The sequence below is a fragment of the Podarcis tiliguerta genome (assembly GCF_965153285.1).
Source record: "Podarcis tiliguerta genome assembly, chromosome: 7".
Taxonomy (NCBI): domain Eukaryota; kingdom Metazoa; phylum Chordata; class Lepidosauria; order Squamata; family Lacertidae; genus Podarcis; species Podarcis tiliguerta.
The window spans coordinates 62991740-63010061 of NC_139540.1; the positions used below are offsets into that span (position 1 = coordinate 62991740).

Consider the following 18322-nt stretch of genomic DNA (forward strand, 5'->3'; position numbering starts at 1 on the left):
AGGGAAATGTTTGAAAATTTGCACTTAAGTTTCCTGATGAGCTCAGAACCTCCCTGCTTTCTTTTCCATGTTAGCGACTTTATATCCTCATAGAGTCTGAAGGGACCCGCAAGCGTTATCTAGTCCAACCCCCTGAATTTGAAAATTCTTTTGAACGTAAGTAAGTGAAATGTGATGAAGGCAAAATCCGTATTCTTTGCTGTATTCTCGTAATTTATTTACTGTTGCAGAATGAAACTAGTTGTGGCTATAACCAGACGTACATAGGTAAATTTAAGAGAAGACCAGAGCTATGTTTTCCCTGAACTGTCAGTGGCAGCAATTAATTCATGCATGCCTCTCCGCTGCTGGAGAATGAACTGTGTCCAGGGCAGAATATCTCCAGTTTTGTTATCAGTAGTGCTGATAACACCAAAGTTGCAGGTTCAATCCCAATATGGGACAGCTACATATTCCTGCTAGATGACCCTTAGGGTCTCTTTCACCTCTGCACTTCTATAATTGTATTACACTAAGCCAAGTTCCATACAAACAAGTTAAAAGCTCATTTCAAATGTATTTATCAGTGTACACGCCCCTTTCAAAGTAGGCTTTATTCTTCTAGGCTAGCAAATTATTTAGTTAACCTAGTAACTGCAGCTGTTGCAGTTCATGATTTCTGCTGTATTGATACAAAGCATATTCCTAAACCTAAAATGAGTTTCCCCACCATTTCCTCCCAAACAACCTTTATTACTTTCTCATATACTTGAATGCTAACAAACAGTACCGCTTCTGTGAGGGCAGTTGATCAAAAAAGTAAAATATGCTTCAGAGAGATCAATATTGTGCCAATGCAGATCTCCAGTAGCTTACAATACCATGCCATGATCATCATAAGATCATTTCTAGACGTGCGAAGGAAATAAAAAGGCCTTACAGTGCTAAAAATTCCCATCATGTTTGCTCAGCTGGCATTTATATTTCTCCACTGGAAAGAAATCATATAGAGTCAGGAGAGTTGAATTTCTATCTATTATGACTTGACAGTGATAGATGTGATTATTACAAGTGTCTTTTGTAACATGGGTTTTCCATTTAGTAGCATGGAGAAGTGTGCCCATTTTGTTTTAAGAGGGATTACACAGATACATTCATTTAAGCTTATCCAAGCTCCACGAGAGTCCCAAACAGATCAGTTGCTAGGGAAGCTTTGCATATGATTGTTAGTTATTACACAATTGATTGAGCTGCAGTTGTTCTCTGGTTAACTAGATGCTGAATTCTGATAAGCCTCCCATCCTTCAGTGGTTTGCTACCAGGTCTAGGAATCACAGTGAAGTCTTCTGCATTGCCCATGGAACTGCCTGTTTATTGAGGTTCACACTCCTACTAAGCAACCATAGGAAAGTCAACACTATGTAGCACAGCCCCCTTGGACAAATAAGCTGCAGAAGTAAGTTGGACAAGGGTAAATATATAGGATGCCCTTGGGTTTGGTGGGAAATATTCTCAACTGAAATATCCTCTCAACTAGTCTTACAGCTTCTTTACAACCTCCCCTCCTGACCGCCGTAGCTTCAACAAAAAACAGCACCATCATCAACAAAGCTTTGGTGGTTTCCAAGTATATTGTGTTGAGATATGAAATTGTTTAAAATTGACATTATATGTATATCGCAAGGAGGGAGCACCACCTCTGACACTAAAAACATTTATTTACCTAGCTTTGTTTTCTGATAGGCAACGCTTTATCAGTTAAGATGGAAATTAGGAAGACCCAAACTTTCCAATCAGTGGATTTCATGACTCTGACATTGGTGATAAATCTGTAGGTGATAAATATTCCTTTGATGGGAATGATCAATGGCAAATCAGACTTAAAATGCTGACCTCTTGTGAAGTTGCCTTCAAACATTTGCTCACAGCAGAAACACCCTTTCTGTATCAGCAGTATAGAAGGCCTGGCCATTCATCAAAACCAGTATCACTGAAAGGATTTTTGGGGTGTGTATGTGGCAGGATTCCCAGTCACAGAGCACTGCATGTGTACATATCGTGTTCAAAGAATGTGTGCAAATCAGGAGTTGCACTACTGCCACAATTCCTTCCCTACCCTTTCACTGACCTTATTTTGAACTTCAGAACAGGGCAAGAGAGTTGAGACAATGTGAGAATGTTATTGCATGTTTTTTAAAGAATGCTTTAATGACATTTTTATTAATGTGTTTGCCTCCCTAGGTTCCTTTGGGAGGAAGGGTGGGATATAAATTGAATGAATGAATGAATTAAAAAAATAATACCTCCTCATCCTACCCAAGATTAAAGGTCAACACAGCATTTCTTTTAGTTTCACTAAGGTAAAGCAACTACACAGTAGACGCACAGATTTCCCTTTCTACTTTGACTATATTGGTTATTTCAGTATAAAGAAGCACACCAAGTAAATCAAGCTATGACAAGAAATATCTGCTATTATGGAACCCATTCCATGGTGAAGTCAGGTTAAGCATAGAGCTCTTCAGGTTAGAAAAGAGGTTATTACGAGAGAGAAGGACTACTATATTCCCAAGTTATCTGGCTAGCTCCAACTTCATCTCATGTCAAGATAGGAGGAAAGACACACATCCAAGGCAGCTCCTCTTTATCTTCCAAGTTTGCACATACGGAACATTACAACTTCAAGAGTAAACAATTATTTGACAAGCGCTTTGCATTGGCTTGAACATGGAAGAAGAGCATCTGCTATGCCAGTTGACAGTCGACTCTGCATTTACCTAACCCAGGCATAGGCAATCTTCGGCCCTCCAGATGTTTTGGCCTACAACTCCCATGATCCCTAGCTAACAGGACCAGTGGTCATAGGTGATGGGAATTGTAGTCCAAAACATCTGGAGGGCCGAAGGTTGCCTATGCCTGACCTAAGCTGTTGGTTTCTGGAGAAGACTTATGATTTTATCTCAAAGCATAGCTCAATGGAATTCACACATTCTAAGAAAGGAATTTGTGGAACAATTAAAGAGTATGATATCGTATGTCCACATAGCAGGACAAAGATGCTACTGAGGCCTGTCATAAGTGCATCTTACTGCTAATTAAGAGCAGCTGATGCAGCCAGCCTGGTGAACTCTTTTCAACTTTAAAAAAAGCATGGATCGTTAATTAATAGTGCTAAATGTCCCTGATTTTCGGAGCACAACATAGAGGAATCCTTCTATTTTATTATTATTGCTCATACCTGTATTCCAGCACTACTGAACTCTGCCACAGAACTATCTGAGAGTAAGAATGCAAAGCCAATGACATTAATACCTGTGCAGAGTAAATAAAAGTTATGACAAATCAGTGAGGAACAGGTTTTATTTTTATTTTGCTACTAAGAATGAGCAAGTTAACTTTGCAGATATCCAGCCCATGGAAAATCTTTTCAAATCAATTTTTGAATTACTTAATGGCACACAGACGTTTTTGATTAAAAAAAGGTGACTTTACTTATATCTTGTTCTTAAGGCACTACAAAATTACAACTGTGTTTCCTTTAACTCGGTAGGTATCTTTACCTAGCGTTATCCACTTGATTCAAGGCATCAGCAGCCTATCCTCTTGATTCAAGGCATCACCGGATCGTTTTTGAAGTTCTTATAGTAACAATTTACTATTAACAGTATGGCAGTGACAGTAGCAGGAAGCATGGTGGGGAAGACACTTACCTGACCTCCTGGCCTGGCAGGTGACTCTCTGAGACAGAGAGGGGTGAGTTGGTGGAAAGGCCAGCACAGTGCAACAACAGTGGCAGGAGTGCTGAATCGGCTCCATTGGAGCAGCTGCACTATGCTGACCTCGCCCCCTCTCCGTACACAGCAAAAACTCACTTGCTGGGAGGTCAGGTAAGTGCCTCCGTGCCACTATGCTGTCTACCACTGGGCAATTACCACTCTCAAGCTAGCTGGATAAAAAGGAAGAGTAAAATTGAATTTTTTTGTTCCTAAGTGGTAGAACACATGCTTTGTATGCCGAAGCTCCAGGTTCAATCTCTGTAACTCTAGGTAGAAGGCTCTCAGAAAGGAAGGCTAGGAAATACTCTTTCTTGGAATTCCTTAACTGCTATTATTGAGAGCAAGCAACACTGGGATTGATGGACCTGCGATTTATGTTTTAAGAACTTTTACAGTTTGAGTTTAGATTTAAGCACAACCACAAGGTGGTTTGGTACAGGGTTAGCGTATCGGTACAACCAATAGATTAAACATTGTCAACAGACTGGCCAGCTGGTCACCTGTGATGCTTTCATAATTTTTGACCTCACAAAACAGCGTGAATCGTGATGTGTGTGTGCTATGCAAAAATCACAATGTGGGAAAAACCATAAAACCAGCCAATGTTTCTCTTGATTCCTGCAGCTCCCGTTAACTCTGCCGGCTAAGCTCTCCCTGCCTCATGCAGCGGGCAGCAAATCACAAAAGCAGGTGCTGGCAAAAATCATGATGCAGGATAAACCGTGAAGCCTCTACATAGTTCCATCTTTATTGCAGACATCATGGTATATCACAATGTTTAAAACCAGATATTGCCCAGCCCCAGTAGGCAGCAATTCATCTTTTTATTTTCTTATTTTAAACAAAGTAATAATTATAAATAAGAATAAAAATGTGCACCCCACCCCCGAGACCATTCCATTATAATTATAACTATCCAAACTCCCAAAAATGAAGGGGAAATGTGTGTGCGTCCTATGGGGCGAATGCAGGCTTTCGCTGAAGCCTGGAGAGCAAGAGGGGTCGGTGCGCACTGACCCCTCTCGCTCTCCAGGCTTCAGGAAGCTCTGTGCAACCCTTGGGAGATCGGCTCGAAGACGCGCGGTCTCCGAAGGGTCGCGCAGAGCTGCCTGCGCTCCCGGGCATCGCTCAGCTCTGCGCGACCCTACGGAGCCTGGCGCGAAGCCACGCCGGTCCCCGAAGGGTCGTGCAGAGCTGCCTGCATTCAGAAGCCTGGGGCGCGTCTCCCTAGGCTTGCGGATAGCAGGCTGTTCTGGCTTCCCCCGCGCCTGGGGGGAAAATAATCCCCCCCCTTTATTTCCCGCCCATAAAAACTAGGTGCATCCTATGGGGCGGTGCGTCTAATGGGGCGAAAAATACGGTAATTTACCATTAACAGCTGTATCCCACACCTCTTTATACCATTCTTCCATGTTACATTCACCTTGCCCCTTCCACTTCCTAGCTATAGTTGTGCAGCTGTCAATAAATTTGTGAGCAAGTCCTTCATAGCCTCCGAACCTTCCACTCCATCATAAATTGATAATAATTCTACCTCTGGACTTTCAGTCAACTTTAACCCTATGATTTCTGTTATCCCCTTAAACACCCTTTACCAAAAAGTTTGTACATATCTGCACTCCCACCACATGTGAACATAAGTCCCGGTTTCCTGGCCAGTGTGGTGTAGTGGTTAAGAGCGGTAGTCTCCTAATCTGGGGAACCGGGTTCGCGTCTCCGCTCCTCCACATGCAGCTGCTGGGTGACCTTGGGCCAGTCACACTTCTTTGAAGTCTCTCAGCCCCACTCACCTCACAGAGTGTTTGTTGTGGGGGAGGAAGGGAAAAGGAGAATGTTAGCCGCTTTGAGACTCCTTAAAGGGAGTGAAAGGCGGGATATAAAATCCAAACTCTCTTCTTCTTCTTCTTCTTCCTGGCATTTCTCCCAACATAACACCGAATATTCATTGTTTATTTGTTTTAATCTTATTGGTGTTAAGTACCATCTCTATACTAACTTGTAGTAATTTTCTTTTATTCTTATAGACATTTTCAGAGTGTGTTTCTCCCAAATTTCCCATCTTTGACTATTTATCTGTCCTGTTGTCCCTTTTCCCAAACCTCTTTTAACTCATCTTGTTGATCCTCCATTTCTACTATTTTATAAATATCACTGGTTTCCCCTTTTTATAACTATATTTTCTTCATTTCCCCTTTTTATAAACACTTTAAAAAAAAATTTTGTATATTCTTTGCATTTCTTGTTTTCCCTTAACCACTTCTTTGTCCCTTACTCTAGTTTGCTTCTCATTTTTTCCACCCATTAATTATTTTAAGTATTTTCTTCTTTTTCAATTTCCTTTTTTCAGTTTACTGGGAAATATTCTATCATCACAACCACCAGAGTTAAGGGGGAATTTACTGGTATCCAATTGTTTATCTAATACCATATTGAAATCTCCTGCCATAATCATGTAGCCCTTTTGAATGTCCTCCATATCCTTAAACACTTTATATATAAAAAAAATTCCACCTGATTTTCAGTAGGAGCACAAATATTAACCATAGTTTTTTCTTCCCCTGTCATTGCTCCCTAGATTATAATGCATCTTCCCTCAGGACCTTTCTTCATCTTTAGTATACTAAACCCGCATCTCTTTGAAATTACAGTTGCTACCCCTCTTGATTTAGAAGTACCATATGCTTTCTCATAATTATTTATACCTCTCAGTTTGATTTCATTAACCCCCTCTTTCATCTGATGTGTTTCCTGTATAAATATTATACCTGCTTTATCTTTATTCAGTAATGTTTCTATCTTCCTCCTTTTCATAATTGACCCCAGCCCTTTAAAGCTGAAGGTTGAAATCCTTATTTCATTATCCATGAGTTGAATGTAGTTCTTAATTTCTCGTCTCGTGTCTAATGACACTTATCTAGCCCATTAACCATCCCATTTAATCCCTTAACCCCCCCCCCGTCCCAACCCCTCCCATACCCATACATTCCAATTTATCTTCCCCTCCCCCTATATTTTCTGAGGTATTTCACCTCTCCCATTGTCCTAATTGTCCTCTCAAGGAGGGGGAGGGGAGGCTACTCCAATAATGGAGCCACAGCAATTCACCTTTTGAATTTTTCCCATTATGGCATCATTTGCTTCCAAGGGCCCTTTATCTCTACAGCAATCTGGCATGAGCTTAGAAGCATAGCCAAACATCTCTTGCTATAATTGCAGGCATCACTAAACCAAGATCAAGGAAAACATACAGTAAACCAGTAGCAAAGGCCTAGGACTTAGTAGATGCCCAAGACCACTGCCTAAGACCACTTAGTTTTACAGCTGTAGGCTGTCCCTAGTGTTCCAAGGTTAAAATGTTGGTGAATTGTCTTTATTCAGAGAAACCCTAGTCATTGTTAACAGTTCTTACAATTTTTAAAGAAGCTGATTTCCTTGTTTTAAAGCAACATTTTACTGAATGTTAACAAGCTGCATTCCTTCTGTGTGGAATGTCAGTATAATGGTACCCATCTTGTGGGGGTGAAAGTGAGAGGAATTTGCCCTTCAACTACTTTGTCTGAGCAACAGATTTATTTATTGTTTTGCATAAATTTTACAAATAATCAAGCTATAGGAATAGATCCTGGGAAGTAATGCATTTGTGGAAGAACAAGCTGGTATCCAGAGGCTGGCTATTCCACTATTGATCATTGACTTGTCCTTGAGCACAATATACAAGTAAGCTACATTTTACTTGGCGCTTCTTAACCTTAGAGCAGTTTTAGAATACTATTGTTAGACAAAAACTCTGAGATAAACTTACACAGATAAAACTGTATCATAAACTGCTGATTAAAAACTTCATTATGGCTATTACTGATCTGAGGGTAAAGTGTACCGCTATTGGTCTTCTATCCAATTCAGTTTGTATTTCTTGCAGGATTAAGCAAAGTTATAATTTTGCTCTTCTTATCGAAAGATCATAGTTCAGATGAACTTCCAACCCTCCCATGGTCAACTATAGGAATCTTCCCATCTTGATCTATGTCTATGACACAGTTGTCTTCTCATATACCCAAAATGGTTCTGAACAAGTTTGCTAGCTGCCCTACAACTTTAGTAACAAAAAATCACTTGAATATTAATTATGACAGAACAAAATGTTGGGGCTTTTTGGCTACAAACCGGCTGTTTCTGTATTTTCTTTATCAAACTATTTGTATCCCACTTTTGTGCCAAGGGCCCTACAATATTAAAATGAGATAACAACAATTCTGACACATAAGAATATAATTAAATGAACAGCCACGCACTACTTAAACCAGTAGAAAGATGTTTGGGGAATAAAATCCCTTCTTCATTCTGGGGGCTACAAATGTTAGTGAAAACAGCACAGCCCTCACCTGTCACCACACGGAACCAAAGTATGAGTAAATATTTGAGATTTAGTCTCCATAAGCAACAGTTTGCAGTTAATGTTGAGTTTTATCTGCCATTCTGCTGCCAATTTTTTCAGTGCTAAAATATCCTTCTGGGGTTCCTCCTCATAGCCTACTTAAGGTTTAAATATCATAAATAATGTTTCATCTGCCGATTCTGCCATGTCCCTGGTCGCTCTTCTCCCCATGTCATTAACGCATACATCAGACAGCTCTGCTATACATTTACTTTTCTCCGCTGAGATTTGCGCACTAAAGAAGAATCTGGCATACAAGATCTCATGGTATACTGAGAAGCTCAACAAATTAACTGTTCCCTATAGCTCTGATTTTGAACTCATAAAACCAATAGTAATTAATTTAAGGAAGTGTAATGGCCACATGGAGAAGGGTAAATGATTAACAATGTCTTCGCGAGGATCATTATGTCCTTAAGACAGAAGCCGAAAAAAACAACTATGTTTTAAAATCAAATTAGCCGACTGCTGAACATCTGGAGTTGGCAATCCTTGTGTGGATATTCACCAGTAGGAAGAAAATACAAGTACAATAGAAGCCACAGATAAATAATTGTGCAGCAGACAGCTGGAACACAGATGGCTGGTTGGGACAACCAACTTGCAGGCAGCCACTTCAAGTCTCTTATCTTACGCTTGCTTCACACATTACAGTCCCCATGGGAAGGACAGCAAAATATATTCTTGCATGGTGGCAGCTTCACAGGTGAAACAACAGGCAACAGCAGGTCACCAAGTAATTTGATCATTGCTCAGCCCTTTGCTGCCAGATGGAATTCTTTCAGGCTCCTGTCCCTAGAATCCATGCCTCCCTATTGCCACCCATCCAGCTTCTTAAGTCCAGCTTCACACCAAATCAAACAGCAAATAGCTACTACCTTATTATCTGAAAAGGGCATAGCTGTAATGGGCTGAATGATGGTGAACAAACTAAAATGCCACCTAAATAAAATTTCATCTTATTGTGCTTCCTGAGAAACTGAGCAACCCAGGAAATTCTGGATTTCTCCATTTTAGGTGGGGTCCTAAGGTTTTCAGTTTGCGTATCCTCCTGGATCTGGCTGTGATCCTAGATTTTCAGTGATAGCTGTGGCCAGGAATGCCTTTCACTAATTTCAACTAGCATGCATGCCAGCTATGCCCTTTTCTGGATAATAAGGTTCTGCTCTTGAAGACAATGGGAACTTCAGCAGCTCCAGAATGTGTCAGATTAGTTTGTTGTCTAGAGTTCTATGCGGAGAACACCAATTTCCGTAATAAATTCAAAATGCGGCTTTTGACTTTTAAAACACTAAATGGCTTGTGTCCAGATACATTAGGGATTGTCTTCGCCCAAATGAACCTCTTCAATAAATAAAATTATGTCTTATTATGAGTCTCGTCAACAACAGAAGCAACATCTACAAACCATGCATCTTTAGCAGTAGCTCTGTGTTTTACAGATTTGCTCCCAAAGGATATGTATCATCAGATATGTACCCTTGGCCCTTTTTAGAAGAACAGCTGAAATATCTATCATCCATCTATCTATCTATCTATCTATCTATCTATCTATCTATCTATCTTCCAGGCCTTTGAGTGACTTTAATTTCTATTTTATAGTTTCTCCTATGTATGATACCCAACTAAGTCTTACTCTCAGTGGACTCAGTGGAAATGGGTAGATTTTTTCAACATTGATTTAGATTGATGAAAGTCCTTTTTTGAGATTTAACAGACAAAAATAGCAACTATATTTAGAAACAATAAAAAGCAGCCAATATATACGAAAGTAGCCTATATATATATATATACAATTTCTCCACCTAAGCAATATATTTCTCTGTTCTCCCAGAATAACAAAAAATGTACTGGACTGTCTTATTTGTCCCTGAATAAATCCAGTTTGATCAAGACTAATACACATGATTTATACTTAAAACTTTTCAATTTCAAAGCCAAAATTGATACCAGAATTTAATAGTCAATATTGAAAGGTTATACTGGCCTATATTGTTTTAAACTGTTTTTAGTCTTGTATTTATGTTGCTGAAACCTGCCTGGGAACGTCTGGTGAAGGGTGAATAAAAGGCTGCATAGGATGGGTGTAATGCCTGCAATTCTCTTCTCTTAACAGCTACTATAAAATTGTTTTGGAAGGTAGGCGCTGTAAAAAAAAACCTTTTTTAAAAGAATATTTTCATCTTTTGTAAATAGTTGTAGCGCACAGTTGCATCTTGCGTATTCAAATTTCCTGAAAAGTAGGGAGTCTTGCCCAATTTCTTCTAATTTTGTCGTGTGGTCCCCATTCTTAGTTTTAACAGAACCAACTGTTGAACACCAGATTTGTCTAAATATATTAAAATCCCATCACTTCATTTTGTTTTTAAAAACCTTTTTACGATGATAATAAAACTTCCTGTCATCATGAAACACACCTCCACAAAACACACGTCCACATGAAACACACCTCCACAAAAAATGAAACTTTTTACCTATTCCATTCCGGTTACTTCCTCATTACAGCCTGTAACATTATTCACGTTGCCCATGTTGAAGAGAGGCCCACACCCAGTCTTTTCCTAGGTAAAATACAGGTGTGAATAATTGCCCAAACATAACAAAGGACAATTGCCTGCCAGGATGGAATTTAACAGTTTTTCTGTAACTGAAGAACCAAGTCATCTATGTGTAAAAATGTATTTGCATACGTTCTTATTTTCCTCATCCTTTTAGAAAGCAGATGCCCTCCTGTGGCATGATGGGTCAGTGCATATGACTGTTAACCAGAAGGTTGGTGGTTCGAGCCCCCTCAGGAACAGCTGTGGGCAGGATTCCTGAACTGCAGGAGGCTGGAGAAGATCACCCTCAGGGCTCCTTCAAACTCCATGGATTCTATGATTCTATAGCTAGAAAAAGTTCCCTTACCAACCTCTATCTGGGGAGCAACAGCGCCACAGATCAATTCAGAGTAACCCATTGCATGAAGACATGGAAATTACGAAACCGTAAGCTTCCTTATACCGAGCTAAACCGAAAGATCACCTTGGCATACGTAACAACATGGAAGTTAAGGAAGGGAGAGAAGCTGACAGCTTCTTCACCCAGTCAAGTGGCCTGTACATAATGTATATTAATTTAATTCCTTCTAAAAATAAGTGACGTCTCTACTGTATGTTCTGCTCTCTTTCCTGGAAAACAATGGCTCTCACTGGCAGAAGTACTGAAAGTCAGTCTGACATCAATACCAGGGAAGATTCTGGAGCAGATCATTAAGCAAACAGTCTGTGAGCACCTAGAAAGGAATGCTGTGATCACCAATAGTCAGCATGGATTTCTGAAAAATAAGTCATGTCAGACTAACCTGATCTCGTTTTTTGACAGAATTACAAGCCTGGTAGATGAAGGGAACGCAGTGGATGTAGCCTACCTTGATTTCAGCAAGGCATTTGACAAGGTGCCCCATGATATTCTTGTAAAGAAGCTGGTAAAATGCGGTCTTGACTATGCTACCACTCAGTGGATTTGTAACTGGCTGACTGACCGGACCCAAAGGGTGCTCATCAATGGTTCCTCTTCATCCTGGAGAAGAGTGACTAGTGGGGTGCCACAGGGTTCTGTCTTGGGCCCGGTCTTATTCAACATCTTTATCAATGACTTGGATGATGGACTCAAGGGCATCCTGATCAAATTTGCAGATGACACCAAACTGGGAGGGGTGGCTAACACCCCAGAGGACACTTCAAAATGACCTTGACAGATTAGAGAACTGGGCAAAAACAAACAGGATGAATTTTAACAGGGAGAAATGTAAAGTATTGCACTTGGGCAAAAAAAAATGAGAGGCACAAATGCAAGATGGGTGACATCTGGCTTGAGAGCAGTACATGTGAAAAGGATCTAGGAGTCTTGGTTGACCACAAACTTGACATGAGCCAACAGTGTGACGCAGCAGCTAAAAAAGCCAATGCAATTCTGGGCTGCATCAATAGGAGTATAGCATCTAGATCAAGGGATTTAATAGTGCCACTGTATTCTGCTCTGGTCAGACCTCACCTGGAGTACTGTGTCCAGTTCTGGGCACCACAGTTCAAGAAAGACACTGACAAACTGGAACGTGTCCAGAGGAGGGCAACCAAAATGGTCAAAGGCCTGGAAACGATGCCTTATGAGGAACGGCTAAGGGAGCTGGGCATGTTTAGCCTGGAGAAGAGGAGGTTAAGGGTTGATATGATAGCCATCTTCAAATATATAAAAGGATGTCACACAGAGGAGGGAGAAAGGTTGTTTTCTGCTGCTCCAGAGAAGCGGACACGGAGCAATGGATCCAAACTACAAGAAAGAAGATTCCACCTAAACATTAGGAAGAACTTCCTGACAGTAAGAGCTGTTCGACAGTGGAATTTGTTGCTAAGGAGTGTGGTGGAGTCTCCTTCTTTGGAGGTCTTTAAGCAGAGGCTTCACAATCATATGTCAGGAGTGCTCTGATGGTGTTTCCTGCTTGGCAGGGTGTTGGATGTGATGGCCCTTGTGGTCTCTTCCAACTCTATGATTCTAAAACAAGCTTTCTCCTGTTCTGTTCTATCGTATCAGTAGCTCTACTTATGTGTGCAAACACATGCTAGTATCAGGCGCATGCATGCACAACCAGTTTTAGCATAAAAGAAAATCAGTTGACTCGTGTTATGCATGCTACTTTACCATATGGTGCAACAGAGTACCATTCACCTCTCCAAACAAGTGTCTTCTTCTTGTTGTTTAGTCATGTCCAACTCTTCGTGACCCCATGGACCAGAGCACGCCAGGCACTCCTGTCTTCCACTGCCTCCCGCAGTTTGGTCAAACTCATGTTGGTAGCTTCGAGAACAATGTCCAACCATCTCATCCTTTGTCGTCCCCTTCCCCTTGTGCCCTCCATCTTTCCCAACATCAAGATCTTTTCCAGGGAGTCTTCTCTTCTCATGAGGTGACCAAAGTATTGGAGTCTCAGCTTCAGGATCTGTCCTTCCAGTGAGCACTCAGGGCTGATTTCCTTCAGAATGGATAGGTTTGATCTTCTTGCAGTCCATGGGACTCTCAAGAGTCTCCTCTAGCACCATAATTCAAAAGCACCAATTCTTCGGTGATCAGCCTTCTTTATGGTCCAGCTCACACTTCCATACATCAGTACTTGGAAAACTGTGTCTAGTCTACCCATTTTCATTTTCTGTTCACCCTAGCTAAATGCTCTACTTAGTTTATTTTAGCTATCTGCCCATTTTTATGTACAAATGTTTTCTTTACTTGTATCTTAATAATGTGAGGGCCCTGGCTAATGAGCCATCTACAGGTAACCATAATAGATGCAACAATTTGTGCTCTTGAATGGGGGAAGTATAAATTGAACACACCAGGAAAGTTGTAAGACGGAGCTCAAGCGGAGCTGAAGCAGAAAATGAAACATAATAGAGAGAATTCTGTAACAGAGATGGAATTCCTTTCCATTAGCAGAAATCAGCAATAGGTTTTTGTTTTGGGGGAGGAGTAAAATTGTGTTTCATTGGCAATTTCAGGGTTCTAGTCTCTGTGTTATGGGGAAGCAGAATGTCACCTATTCTGCTATTTGTACCAGATTGAGAAGTGAAACATTCTTACTTCACTTATCACATTGCAAAGTAGTATTAGGAGCAGGGGGATCCTGTGAATCAAACACTGCTATCACTCTCCTTTAAAAAAATGAGTTATTAATAGGAAGGACAAGTAGAAGCTATAAAGCTGCTAAAAAGTCCCGAAAGCCTGGCTTCCTAGACCTTCAGGCAATGTTCATTTGGGCATTAGACCTATCATCTCATGAACCACTTGCACAGAGATTTTTACTATTTTAGCTTACAAGAGAGGTCTCTTGTGCATAAATGACTCCAACAAAAGATTCCACTGTTGTCCATCCCCCACTCCCCTTCTCTCAGCATTCTTGTGAGAGGGGAAACTTCATTAAACTAGAAAAATCTTGGCTAAGGCTGGAAAGAAGCAACATAAAAAATTCACAAATATTTTAAAATATACCAATGATTACAAAAGTGTCATTAAGCAAAACAAAACCCTTTTTAAAAACTGGAAACAATGGTGCAGAAAGTAATCAGCCTAAGATATCAAATAGCCAATGGTACATGCTTATTTTTTTAAAAGAATAATTTGATCTTTTGTAAATACTAGTAGTGCACAGAAAGTATCATTTTTTCAGAGGGTATATCATGAAAGTCTTGCAGATGAGAACAATGCCACAGAATGTGTGTAAGTTGTAAGCTCCTAGTGGTTTATAAAGTAAATTAGCAACACGTGCCTGTTTATATAAAGGCAGGATTAAAATAACCGAATTTGGTTTCAGGTTTTTAAAAGCGGCATATCATAGCAGCTAAGAATGTGAACAGAGCGCCAGAAAATGTCTAGTTTCCAGCTTCTCCTCAGGCATGAAGTCACTAGGTAACCTTAAGCAGAGCCATCATGACTCAATTCAGACAAGAAGCCAAACCACAGTTAAGGAAATACAGTATATCTACATCAACAAGCCAGTTATGGCTGTTACTTTACCTCTGAAGGCTTTAGGAACTAAAATACTGAGCAGATAGAACTCTAATGGAAGCATACAAGGAACTCTAAGCAATGATTGTCTAAAGGTATTTAGAAGCTCTCTAATCCTCTCAGCCTCAATATTCCACCTGTAATATGAGAATACTCCTTGCTCCTTACACCAGGGGTCGGCAAACTAAGGTCCGTGGGCCAGATCAGGCCCAATTGCCTTCAGGATCTGGCCCATGGACTGTCCGTGGATCACCGTGGGGATTCTGTTCGTTCGGGCTGTACCATTCCCCCCCCCCGACCATTCCATTCTCCCCCTCTCCCTCACACACACCGCGGTGGCGCCTCCTCCCTCCCTCCTCCTGGCTTCTCCCGCCCTGTCTAGAGGAGGAAGGGGGTTGGGTTGAGCTGGCTGATTTTAAGCAGCCCCTCTCCAGAACCAGCCCTTACGCGCCACTCATCTTCCCTCCGCCGCTGCCCTGGTGCTCCTGTGGGCCAGAGAGTTGAGCGGACAAGCTTGCTCTGCCTACCGATGAGAAGCAACAGCGGTGGTGGTGATGATGGCAGCAGCCCCTGGGAAGGTAAGCGCAGCGGCTGGGGAGGACTACTTGCCCCCCTCGCCTCTTCTTCCAGCTCCACCCCCCGGTGCTGCTTCTGTGGCCCGCCACAAGGTCTGAGGGACAGTGGCCCGTGGCTAAATTTTTTTGCTGAGCCCTGCCTTACACAGCACATGTTAACTGCTTTGAACACTCGAAAGTATCATGGAAATGCTACGAAGCTCAATGGGTGATGTTGGCCCAGCCATTATTTCCTCAGTCTAAATCATCTCACGGTGTTGCTGTGATGATAAAAACGTATGTTGGCTCAAGCTCCTTGGAGGAAATTAATTAATTAATTAATTAATTAATTAATTAATTAATAGCATTAAGTTAGCAACCAAATACCAATATCATTTCCAGTCTTTTCGTGCTCATTCTTTTGTAGACCATAATGCACCACTGGCACACAGGAGAGAGATCACTGCAGATTTGGGTTAACCCCATACACAAGTACAAAAAGATCTGTTGGGGGAGAGGCACCCTAAGAAGGGGAACGTCAAGAAGTCCCACAACAATAGTGAAAATCAGAGCGAAAACCCTAGAGGGGTGTCGAGTGGTTAGAACAGGAGGAAAGATATATATAAATAAGCCATTGAGATTACCTGAAAATACTATATAAATGCTAAGTATTATCATCAACATCGCCTCCCTAAGTGATTAGTCAATTACTTAGCTGCCTGTCACCTATGTGAATAAAAAAGGCAGGATTTCAACAATTGCCTTCAGGATTGTAATTTAATTACTGTCTCTGGGAAATGATAATGGTTCTGGAATTGTTACTTCATAATCTTTGTCTCCTATAAACTTAAAACTTGGGAGAATTAAACCGGAGAGCGTCCTAGTTCAACTCTGCATAATTTCCACCAGAAATGAATTCTATTTAATAGCAAATCCTGATAAATTATTTTATCTTTTTCTAGGATATCAAAGAGGAATTCTTATCTGTGGCATCAAGTCTTGACTGAATATTCTACAGGGAAAATCCAGCAGGATGCTTTGGGCCAGTTTAATTCTTCTAGGTCTAAAAATATAGTTTAAGGCTGAGAATTTAATAAATAATTAAACAAAACAAAACAAAGATTCATCTTAAGAACAAATATGTATTGTTATTAAGGCAACAAAATGTTTTCTAATACTACATTAGAACCTTGCTGCAGCTGTAATAGGTTCCAGTAACTCAGCGACAAAGATGAAGTTCAATCCTATGCAAAATTAAGTCCCACTGAGTTTGGTGGGGCTTACTCGTAAGTAAGTGCACACAGGGTAGCAGCTACAAATCTGAAACTTGGCTGAAATTGTATGAACCCCCACCCAAGAGTAATCCCAGTGAACACAGCAGCATTTAAACATGCCTAGAATTGCCCTGTTAATCACTCAAGATGAAGTCGTTGCACCAGTTGAACAAAAACGTATCATCTTACCTTTCTTGATTACTAGTTGAAAAGACAAAGAACGATACTACCTATGTTTACTCAGAAGGAAGCCTTACTGGGTTCAATAGGGCTTACTCCCTATTAAATGTATTCAGGATAGTAACCTTAGGCTCAGCTCAAATGTTCACATGGTGGTAATGCTCAAGAGCAGTGCAAGCCTTTCCCATCCAAATGTGGGGAGGTCATTATGTTGTGGGTGCACCAGAAAAGTCAATCTGGTGTTCCTACTGGTCTGACCATACTGCACTAAACACCTTGCCCCCCCCTCAAAGCCGTAAGTGGTAGTGGCCTTTCCTGCCAGATTGGTAGTATTGGGGTTCTGCCCTACCAGGCAAGCCACTTCTACTCAATGTCTTCACATAAAATGCCATGTACATTACAAAAAGAAAGAAAAACAAACAGATCCTTGCTCAACGATCTTAGAACTAAAAACATGCATTAAGAACCACTACTGAATAAAGGAAAACGGAAATAATTAATACCATACATCTAGCCATCATCAGCTCAGCATGGCATAAAATGAAACTCACAAAGGCATTGGCAGCTGAAGAGCTATTAAAACTTTAAAAATTTCCGTGGGATTATTTCAAGGAATGATTCAAAGAACAAATGCATAAATCTGAAAATGAAAAGTGAGAATATGACTTGTTTCCTATCAAATTGTCCGTGAGCTGTATGACTAATTCCTATCATCAATGAAACATTGCTTAGTTTGGCCCAGTTTCAAGATACGTAAGCCAACAGAAAGCAATAGTGTAATGTTAGTGAATGGTAAACCTAATGACAAGGCAACAAATACAACTAACTGAAAATGCCAGTTGCAACTATCTCAGGAAACTCAAATTGGCAAATATTTAGGGTGGTGGAATTCAATAGGACACTAATAAAATAGTTCCCTCAGTGCAAGCATTTCTGCTTGTCAAAACAGAGCAAACTTCCCTCTCCCTGCTCACTGTTCTGGGGGTTATCCCAGCACCCCAAGTTGATTGGGGAGGGGGGCATGGGACACACAGGATGTCAGGGACTGGCAGAGCTCTGACAAGTTTGTAGTGGAGGCAGAATACCAGAGGATTGACCCAGAAGAGGGTACCGGTGATTTATGGGGTTTGGAGCCAGCCATGAGGTAAGAGCCAAGGCAGGGGGAGGAAGAAAGGCCAGAACCGTCAGAGATGAAGATGGGTGCACAGGACATGGTGGAGAAAAAAGCTATTCAGGTGAGGGATGGGCCAGTCTCCTAGATTCAGATGGGATGGGACTTGGAAGAGAGAAGCGAAGCGAAGCAATGGCTTCCATGTAGGAGAAGTCTCATGAGGGTACATAAGCTGGTGGGGTGTGTGGTCCTGTTGCCACCGCAACTGCCCCACAAGGTACAGATCTGGGGATATCCGCATAGAGGCTAGGATGTGTATGGGCATACCCAGAGCACCATGGGAGTTGCTGTAAGGGCGTGCTTTTGTCAAAGAATTAACTATCAGGTGTATGCCTTCCTTGGCTAGGGGTACCCAGGACACAAGGGTTGAGAGGAGGGCAAAGCCCCGTTTGAATTAGTGAACTCGCTGCACTGAT

The 18322-nt window shown here is 41.2% G+C and overlaps 1 protein-coding gene and 1 long non-coding RNA gene across 3 annotated transcripts in view; both read right to left on the minus strand.

Annotated features, from left to right (window-relative positions):
* The window catches only part of CDYL (chromodomain Y like), a 90922-nt gene that overhangs the window by 38782 nt on the left and 33818 nt on the right, over positions 1–18322 (minus strand). The window lies entirely within an intron of this gene.
* Positions 6391–15273, minus strand: LOC310681763. The gene is made up of 2 exons (XR_014513595.1): positions 12731–15273; positions 6391–11404 (listed from the first exon to the last, which is right to left on the minus strand). It is a non-coding gene; the product is annotated as an uncharacterized lncRNA (long non-coding RNA).